Here is a 10,126-nt window from a genome sequence, read left to right on the forward strand (position 1 = left end):
ACATCTACAGAATTCTCCACCCCAAATCAACAGAATATACATTCTTCTCAGTACCACATCACACTTATTCTAAGATTGACCACGTAATTGGAAGTAAAACACTCCTCAGCAAATGCAAAAGAAGAGAAATAACAAACAGTCGCTCAGACCACAGTGCAAACAAATTAGAACTCAGGATTAAGAAACTCACTCAAAACCACACAACTACATGGAAACTGAAACTTAACAACCTGTTCCTGAATGACTACTGGGTAAATAATGAAATGAAGGCAGAAATAAATATGTTCCTTGAAACCAATGAGAACAAAGACACAACATACCAGAATCTCTGGGACACATTTAAAGCAGTGTGTAGAGGGAAATTTATAACACTAAATGCCCACAAGAGAAAGCAGAAAAAGGCTAAGGAGGGGGCAATAATATAAAGGATGGTGGTAGAGGTTGAAGGTTTTAGGGGTTCTTTGGTAAAGAGTTTTATTGCATCAGCGAAGGGTTGTAGTAGCCCATAGGGACCTACAATATTGGGCCCCTAAAATCAACACCCTAAATCACAATTAAAAGAACTAGAGAAGCAAGAGTATACAAATTCAAAAGCTAGCAGAAGACAAGAAATAAATAAGATCAGAGCAGAACTGAAGGAGATGGTGACATGAAAAACCCTTCAAAAAATCAATCAAACCAGGAGCTAGATTATTGAAAAGTTCAACAAAATAAATAGACCTCTAGCCAGGCTAATAAAAAGAAATGAGATAAGAATCAGATGCAATAAAAAATGATAAAAGGAAAATGACCACTGACCCCACTGAAATACAAACTACCATCAGAGAATACTATAAACACCTCTATGCAAATAAACTAGAAAATCTAGCAGAAATGAATAAATTCCTGGAGACATACACCCTCTCAAGACTAAACCAGGAAGAAGTTGAATCCCTGAATAGACCAATAACAAGTTCTGAAATTGAGGCAGCAATTAATAGCTTATCAACAAAAGGAAGTCCAGGACCAGACAAATTCACAGTTGAATTCTACCAGAGGTTCAAGGAGGAGCTGGTACCATTCCTTCTGAAACTATTCCAAATGATAGAAAAAGAGGGAATCCTCCCTAATTCATTTTATGAAGCCAGCATCATCCTGATACCAAAGCCTGGCAGAGACACAACAAAAAAAGAAAATTCCAGGCCAATATCCTGATGAACACTAAATGTGAAAATCCTCAATAAAATACTGGCAAACTGAATCCAGCAGCACATCAAAATGCTTATCCACCACGATCACATCGGCTTCATCCCTGGGATGCAAGGCTGGTTCAACATACTCAAATAAATAAATGTAATCCATCACATAAACAGAGCCAATGACAATAACCACATGATTTTCTCAATAAATGCAGAAAAGGCCTTAGACAAAATTCAACAGCCCTTCATGCTAAAAACTCTCAATAAACTAGGCATTGATGGAACATATCTCAAAATATTTATCAGAGCTATGTATGAAAATCCACAGCCAATATCATACTGACTTGGGCAAAAACTGGAAGCATTCCCTTTGAAAACTGGCACAAGACAAGAACACCCTCTCTCACTACTCCTATTCAACATAGTGTTGGAAGTTCTGACCAGGGCAATCAAGCAAGAGAAAGAAATAAAACGTATTCACATAGGAAAAGAGGAAGTCAAATTGTCTATGTTTGCAGATGACATGATTGTATATTTAGAAAACCCCATTGTCTCAGCCCAAATTCTCCTTAAGCTGATAAGCAACTTCAGCAAAGTCTTAGGATATAAAATCAATGTGCAAAAACCACACGGATTGCTATACACCAATAACAGACAGAGAGCCAAATCATGAGTGATTCCCATTCACAATTGCTACAAAAAGAATAAAATACCTAGGGATACAACTTACAAGGATGTGAAGGGCCTCTTCAAGGAGAACTACAAACCACTACTCAAGGAAATAAGAGAGGACACAAAAAAATGGAAAAACACTCCATCCTCATAGGAAGAATCAATATCATCAAAATGGCCATACTGCCCAAAGTAATTTACAGATTTAATGTTATCCCAAGCAAGCTACCATTGACTTTCTTCACAGAATTGGAAACATCTACTTTAAATTTCATACGGACCAAAAAAGAGTCTACATAGCCAAGACAATCCTAAGCAGAAAGAACAAAGTGAGAGGTATCATGCTACCTGACTTCAAACTATACTACAAGGCTACAGTAACAAAAACAGCATGGTACTGGTACCAAAACAGATATATAGACCAATGGAACAAAACAGGCCTCAGAAATAGTGTCACACATCTACAACCATCTGATCTTTGACAAACCTGACAAAAACAAGCAATGGGAAAAGGATTCCCTATTTAATAAATAGTGTTGGGAAAAAACTGGGTAGCTATATGCAGAAAACTGAAACTGGATCCCTTCCTCACACCTTATACAAAAATCAACTCAAGATGGATTACAGAATTAAATGTAAAACCCAAACCATAAAAAATCCTAGAAGAAAACCTAGGCAATACAATTCAGGACACTGGCATGGGCAAAGACTTTATAAATAAAACACCAAAAACAATGGCAACAAAACCCAAAATAGACAAATGGGATCTGATTAAACTAAAGAGTTTTTGCACAGCAAAAGAAACTATCCTCAGAGTGAACAGGCAAACTATAAATGAGAGAAAATTTTTGCAATCTACCCATCTGACGAAGGGCTAATATCCAGAATCTACAAAGAACTTAAACAGATTTACAAGAAAAACAACCCCATCAAAAAGTGGGTGAAGGATATGAACAAACACTTCTCAAAAGAAGACATTTATGCAACCAACAAACATGGGGGAAAAAAAGCTTATCACTGTCATTAGAGAAATGCAAATTGAAATCACAATGAGATACCGTCTTATGCCAGTTAGACTGGCAGGCATTAAAATGTCAGGAAACAGATGCTGGAGAGGATGTGGAGAAATAGGAACCCTTTTAGACTATTTTTGAGAGTGTAAATTAGTTCAACCATTGTGGAGGACAGTGTGGTAATTCCTCAAGAATCTAGAACTAGAAATACCACTTGACCAAGCAATCGCATTACTGGGTATATACCCAAATGATTATAAATCATTCTACTATAAAGACACATGCACACGTATGTTTATTGTGGCACTGTCCACAATAGCAAAGTCATGGAAGCAACCCAAATGCCCACCAAAAATAAGCTGGATAAAGAAAGTGTGGTACATATACACCATGGAATACTATGCAGCCATAAAAACAGGTGAGTTCATGTCCTTTGCAGGGACATGGATGACACTGGAAACCATCATTCTCAGCAAACTAACACAAGAACAGAAAACTAAACACCACGTGTTCTCACTCATAAGTGGGAGTTGAACAACGAGAACACATGGACACAGGGAGGGGAACATCACACACTGGGGCCTGTCGGGGGGGTGGTAGGGGGCCAGGGGAGGGATAGCATTAGGAGAAATACCTAATGTAGATGACAGGTTGATGGGTGCAGCAAATCACCATAGCATGTGTATGATACCTATGTATCAAACCTGCACGTTCTGCATGTGTACCCCAGAACTTAAATTATAACATATATTAAGAAAAATTAATGGTAGAAAACAAGTTGCTTATGCAAATTAACTAAAATAAAAGAGAAATTATTTTACCAATTCTGATAGTTTAAAACTAGATTAGTATTTTTTAAGAGAAGGTAGACCCTTTTTGACACATCAGGGCAAGACCCCATGGGTTTCCTCAAACAGCTGCAACCTTCTGTTTACATTGAGTAAAGCTAAGGATTTCTAGTGCTGTAATACAATCAGTCTAGGCAGGCAGAATGACAATCACGTGACAAGAAGAAGGTGAGCTGTCCTGGAGATGGTCTGCACCTGAAACGTTTCCTAAAGTTTGATCATAGAGCCTGAAATGCACAACCTCTTGGGTTTCAACAGCTCTCTCTGATTGTGTAAAGGGGCCTCAAATCCAAGTGGCAGTGCCACTATGGTGCCTTTCAGGCACTATGACAAAAATCTTAGGATATATGTGTGCTGATGTCTTCACTCAGCTGCAGATTCTTCCTTTACTGAACTCCATCTAACCTGAAACCTGTGTTACACAGATAAGTATATGTAGCCCTAGATTAGAGTTATTTGTTCTCTAGGTCTCTGCTTACTCAGAGTGAACTCTTGGATAAAGTTGTAGCCCAATGCCTTTCATAGAGTAGTAACCCAATGATGTGATTTGATCTGTGTGCCCCTCCAAAATCTTGTGTTCAGTTGTAATCCTCAGTGTTGGAGGTGGGGCCTAGTGCAAGGTGATTGGATTATGGGGGTGGATCCTGCATAAATGGTTTAGCACCATCCCTTTGGTGGTGTTCTCATGATGGAGTTCTTAGGAGATCTGATTGTTTAAAAGCGTGTGGCACCTCCCTCCATTCTCTCTTCCTCCTGCTCTGGCCATGTAAAGGGATGGCTCCTCCTTTGTCTTCTGCCATGATTGAAAGCTCCCTGAGGGCTCCCCAGAAGCAGAAGCTGCTGTGATTCCTGTACAGCCTGCAGAACCATGGGCCAGTTAAGCCTCTTTTCTTTATAAATTACCCAATCTCATGTTTTTCTTTGTAGCAGCATGAGAATGGACTGATGCACCCAATATACATTGGTTTGTTGGAATAAGGCAGTGGCTGGGGGAAGTTATTAAAAACCATAGGAAAACAAATTCTGCAATCACAGAGAGGAAAATTTAAAACAATTTTGTCAACCATTACAATTTTGTCTTAAACTATTACAGAAAAGTAGTTATTATTTTTAAGGGTGTCTACAGTCATGCCCCAAACTATCTTCTGGTGGTTGCCTCTCATTATTCTGCAAGAGCTTCTACATTCTCTTTGACACAGCCCTCAGGAATAGAAGTTCTAAGCTCAAGGACTCTGTATAACCTCCCTCTCTCTCCTTTATGCTTCAAATACCTCCCAATTTTAAAGAACCATTTAAAAATGTATTTTGTTCTGAGAAGTCACATATACTTCCTTATATAGCTGTCCATATTCATACCCATTACAGTTTTCATTACCCATTTTGAACTTAATTTATTGAATGATATTGTTGGTTACTTTTTATATATTTATATTCCACCTGTATAGCTGAGAACATTAATTCTTAGGGGGGTTACAAGTCTGTGTCTTTTTAAACCATCTTTGAAACTATGTCAGTGCCTTGGTTAATGCTAAATAAATAGTTGCTTAGTTAAATTGCCTTCCTAACACACATAGTATGTCTAATACTATTTGCTTGTCTCGATAGGCAGCTTAAAACCTCTCTGGAACCTGCCCTTCACTTTACCATTCATTTCTCCTTTCTCTTCTTCTTATAGCCCATTGTACTCAGGGGCTGCTCAACAAATGTTAATGGCCATGATCTTTTCAATCAGCAATTTGTAAAGTGGGTGATTATTGTCTATAAGTAACAAGGGAGACACTATTTTCTATTTATGCTAATAAAAGACTTGACTTATGAAGATAATATCTACAAACAGTACATGGCAAAACTAAACTCCTTAGTTCTTCCAAAGCAAATACAGTCCATTTTCAGGAGGAAGAGTGACATCTATTGTTCAGAAGATACTCGATGTTTTCTGCTGTTAATTTCTGCATTGATTCATGCCTATGTCAATAATATAAGCTATAAATAGTAGCATGTCTAACACAAAATGGTACTTGTCGGCCCTTTGTCGCATTGGACATCTAATTTCAGCCCTGTTTGATTATAAAGCTTATTGGCAGTTCACACATTCAGCTGCAGCTGTATTTTAATTCATGCCCTTTTAAACAGCAAGTCATTGAAGACTGGCGAAGGACTATGTAAAAACACAACTAAGCTACATCTTTTTAAATTACTGAAGAAAACCATGAATTATGAAGAAGTAATTCCTTTAAGCATGCCTGGTGAAATTTGACTTCTTTGTATAAAATTATAGTTATCTAATTCTAAAGAAAAAATGAAAGCTTTAAGTTTTATTTTACATATGACCTATGTAAAAACAACTTCTCCTAAAAGGTCATTGTCAACAGCCACGCTGACACTGACTTGTATGTAGTCAATTCGTATTAATATTTTCTTGAAGATGGAGAATGGCCCAGTGGGGATAGTCTGTCATCCAGCCTCAACTTCAATATCTCCAGTGACAGGAATTTCGCTCTTTTTTGAGACAATTACAACATAACATGGTACAACCTGCCTTAGCTTTGTTATAGTGTTGTTGAACAGATCCAGTGGTAAAATGTGCATGAAAGCATTTGAAATGTGTTGAGTACTACTAAAGATGAGATGAATACAGTGAAAGCCATGTCTATTTGGAATTCTAGAGAAAGTTGTTAATCTGCATGACATAACTTTTAAAAGGTGATGATCCCTTTAAATACTACACAATATTGGAAACTGTGCTAGAGATTGGCATTTCTAAAGAATATAACCATCTTTGGAGTTTTTTAAAAAGTTTATCCCAAAGATAGTTTAAATTTCTATAAAGGGCTCACGATCAGCATTTAAAATACTCTCATTTATATGTGTTTTATAAATTATAAAGTTATATTAGTCACACAACACAAAATATTTACTATGTTCTAGATGCACTGTATGCTGTGGCATAAAGTTCATACCCTCAAGACAGTCTCAAAATGAGTTGATTTCAAAACAATGTGGGATAAGAAAATTGGAGAACATTAAAAGGAGAATTTAGGCCCAAAATTAAAAAAGATATAATGGAATAATTGCCAAGGAACTGATAACATAGAATGTTTATGTGTTAATCAGATGAAAATAGAGGGGGCAAAGTGAAGGGACAAGGAAAGTAATTCTAGGCAAAAAATAGCATGAGCCCAATCACAGAGAATAATCTACTATACAAGGATTGGCTGAGAAGGGAAGGCGAGAAAGAGCTGAAAATATGATCAATGGATGTTTCCTTTTCTCTTGAGGATGTTTAAAAGCTAAAAAGGAGGAGTCAGTAAAGATCCAAGAGTGTAGAAAATGGAGACAATATACTAGAGGGAGATGAAGAGAGACTTTATAGTGGAAAAAACAGAATCCAGTCAAGATAGTTGGGTCTTTAAACTGAGAAGGACATCTTATTCTCTGAGCCTGAGAAAAGTAGGGAAAAAGGAGAATTAATGATGATAAATTTGTGAGGAAAAATGCAAGGAAGCACATATCTGGTCAACTCAAGTTATTTGCCAATTTTATTTCCTTTTGGTCAACTTTGTTATATGCATCATTTACATATGATAACATTCATCAACTCTATGTATATAATTTGATGAGTTTTACAAATGTATACAGTAATCATCACAACAATCATGACATACATTTTTATCACCCCAAAACGTTCTAACATGTACCTTTGTAACCATTTTCTTTCCTATACCTCCTAGCCCCCCAAAGCCATTGATCTTCTTTCTGTTGCTATAATTTTGTTTTTTTTCTAAAATTTCTTATCAATGAAATCGTACAGTACACAGTCTTTTGTATCTAGCTTCTTTCACTACAGATTCAGCTGAGTTGCATGTTTTGATAGTTCATTCATTTTTATTGCTAAGTGGTATTCCTTATATGAATAAAACACAATTTATCAATTGACCAATTGACAGATTAGATTCTAACAAGTTTTTGGCTCTTATAAATAAGATTTCAGTAAACAATCAAATGCAAGTATTTTTCTTAAGATAGATTTTTATGTCTCTTTTGTAAATATCATGCAGTGGAATGGTTGGTAAGTGTAGGTCTAACATTTTGTAAACAAACTTTTAAACTATTTCCAAAGTGAGTGTACCATTTTACATTCCCAAAAGTAGTAGTTGAAAGTTTCAGTTGCTCTACTTCCTCATTATACTTGATATTATCAGTCAATAGAATTTAGAATTCTAATAGGTGTGTAGTAGTATCTCATTGAAGGTTTAATTTGCATTTCTCTAATGATGAATGATGTTGAGAATCTTTCCATGTGAGTGTTTACCATCCCTATATTTTCTTTGATGAAATGTCTGTTCATCTCTTGACTACTTTATATTGGAATATTTGCTTTTATATTATAGACTTTAAAAATTCTATATGTATTCTAAATATAAGTTCTTTATCAGATATGTAACTTGCAAATAATTTTTTGGAGTCTGTGGCTTAACTTTTTAATCTTTTAGTGGTGTGTTTATCAAAAAGTCAATGTTTTAAAATTTTGATGAAGTCTAATTTTTTTTTTTTTTTTGGAGATGGAGTCTCGCTCTGTCGCCTGGGCTGGAGTGCAGTGGCCGGATCTCAGCTCACTGCAAGCTCCACCTCCCGGGTTCACGCCATTCTCCTGCCTTAGCCTCCCAAGTAGCTGGGACTACAGGCGCCCGCCACCTCACCCGGCTAGTTTTTTGTATTTTTTTACTAGAGACGGGGTTTCACCATGTTAGCCAGGATGGTCTTGATCTCCTGACCTCGTGATCTGCCTGTCTTGGCCTCCCAAAGTGCTGGGATTACAGGCTTGAGCCACCGCACCTGGCCTGATGAAGTCTAATTTCAGAATTTTTCTTGCATAATCATGCTTTTGGTGTTGTACCTAAGAAACATTTGCTTCACCCAGAGTTACAAAGATTTTCTCCTATTTTTTTCTCCAAGTTGTAAAGCTTGAATTTTACATTTAGCTCCATAATCCATTTTTAGTTAATTTTTATATATGATATAAAAATATAAATAGACGGGGCGGAGCAAGATGGCCGAATAGGAACAGCTCCAGTCTCGAACTCCCAATGCGAGCGACACAGAAGACCGGTGATTTCTGCATTTTCAACTGAGGTACTGGGGTCATCTCACTAGGGAGTGCCGGACAATCGGTGCTGGTCAGTGGCTGCAGACCGACCAGCGAGAGCTGAAGCAGGCGAGGCATCGCCTCACCTGGAAAGCGCAAAGGGGAAGGGAATCCCTTTTCCTAGCCAGGGGAACTGAGACACACAATACCTGGAAAATCGGGTAACTCCCACCCCAATACTGCATTTTAAGCAAAAGGGCACACCAGGAGAATATATCCCACACCTGGCCGGGAGGGTCCCACGCCCACTTAGCCTCCCTCATTGCTAACACAGCAGTCTGCGATCTAACCGCAAGGCAGCAGAGAGGCTGGGGGAGGGGGGCCCGCCATTGCTGAGGCTTAAGTAGGTAAACAAAGCCGCTGGGAAGCTCGAACTGGGTGGAGCTCACAGCAGCTCAAGGAAACCTGCCTGTCTCTGTAGACTCCACCTCTGGGGACAGGGCACAGCTAAAAAACAACAACAATAAAAAAAGGAACAGAAACCTTTGCAGATGCAAACGACTCTGTATGACAGCTTTGAAGAGAGCAGTGGATCTCCCAACATGGAGGTTGAGATCTGAGAACGGACAGACTGCCTGCTCAAGTGGGTCCCTGACCCCTGAGTAGCCTAACTAGGAGACATCCCCGACTAGGGGCAGTCTGACACCCCACACCTCACAGGGTGGAGTACACCCCTGAGAGGAAGCTTCCAAAGGAAGAATCAGACAGGTACACTCGCTGTTCAGCAATATTCTATCTTCTGCAACCTCTGCTGCTGATACCCAGGCAAACAGGGTCTGGAGTGGACCTCAAGCAATCTCCAACAGACCTATAGCTGAGGGTCCTGACTGTCAGAAGGAAAACTATCAAACAGGAAGGACACCTATACCAAAACCCCATCAGTACGTCACCATCATCAAAGACCAGAGACAGATAAAACCACAAAGATGGGGAAAAAGCAGGGCAGAAAAGCTGGAAATTCAAAAATAAGAGCGCATCTCCCCTGCAAAAGAGCGCAACCATCGCCAGCAACGGATCAAAGCTGGTCAGAGATGACTTTGACGAGATGAGAGAAGAAGGCTTCAGTCCATCAAACTTCTCAGAGCTAAAGGAGGAATTACGTACCCAGCGCAAAGAAACTAAAAATCTTGAAAAAAGAGTGGAAGAATTGACAGCCAGATGAATTAATGCAGAGAAGGTCATAAATGAAATGACAGAGATGAAAACCATGACACGAGAAATACGTGACAAATGCACAAGCCTCAGTAACCAACTCGATCAACTGGAAGA

The 10,126-nt window shown here is 38.4% G+C and overlaps 1 long non-coding RNA gene across 1 annotated transcript; it reads right to left on the reverse strand.

The window, feature by feature from the left end:
• Window positions 1-410: 410 nt before the first annotated feature.
• Window positions 411-9,354, reverse strand: LOC117091042. Its single transcript, XR_004440220.1, has 5 exons — window positions 9,341-9,354; window positions 4,907-4,912; window positions 3,307-3,316; window positions 2,812-2,813; window positions 411-529 (listed from the first exon to the last, which is right to left on the reverse strand). It is a non-coding gene; the product is annotated as an uncharacterized LOC117091042 (long non-coding RNA).
• Between the last annotated feature and the right edge of the window lie 772 nt (window positions 9,355-10,126).

This window comes from Trachypithecus francoisi, unplaced genomic scaffold (assembly GCF_009764315.1).
Source record: "Trachypithecus francoisi isolate TF-2019V2 unplaced genomic scaffold, Tfra_2.0 Lachesis_group11, whole genome shotgun sequence".
NCBI classification, from domain to species: domain Eukaryota; kingdom Metazoa; phylum Chordata; class Mammalia; order Primates; family Cercopithecidae; genus Trachypithecus; species Trachypithecus francoisi.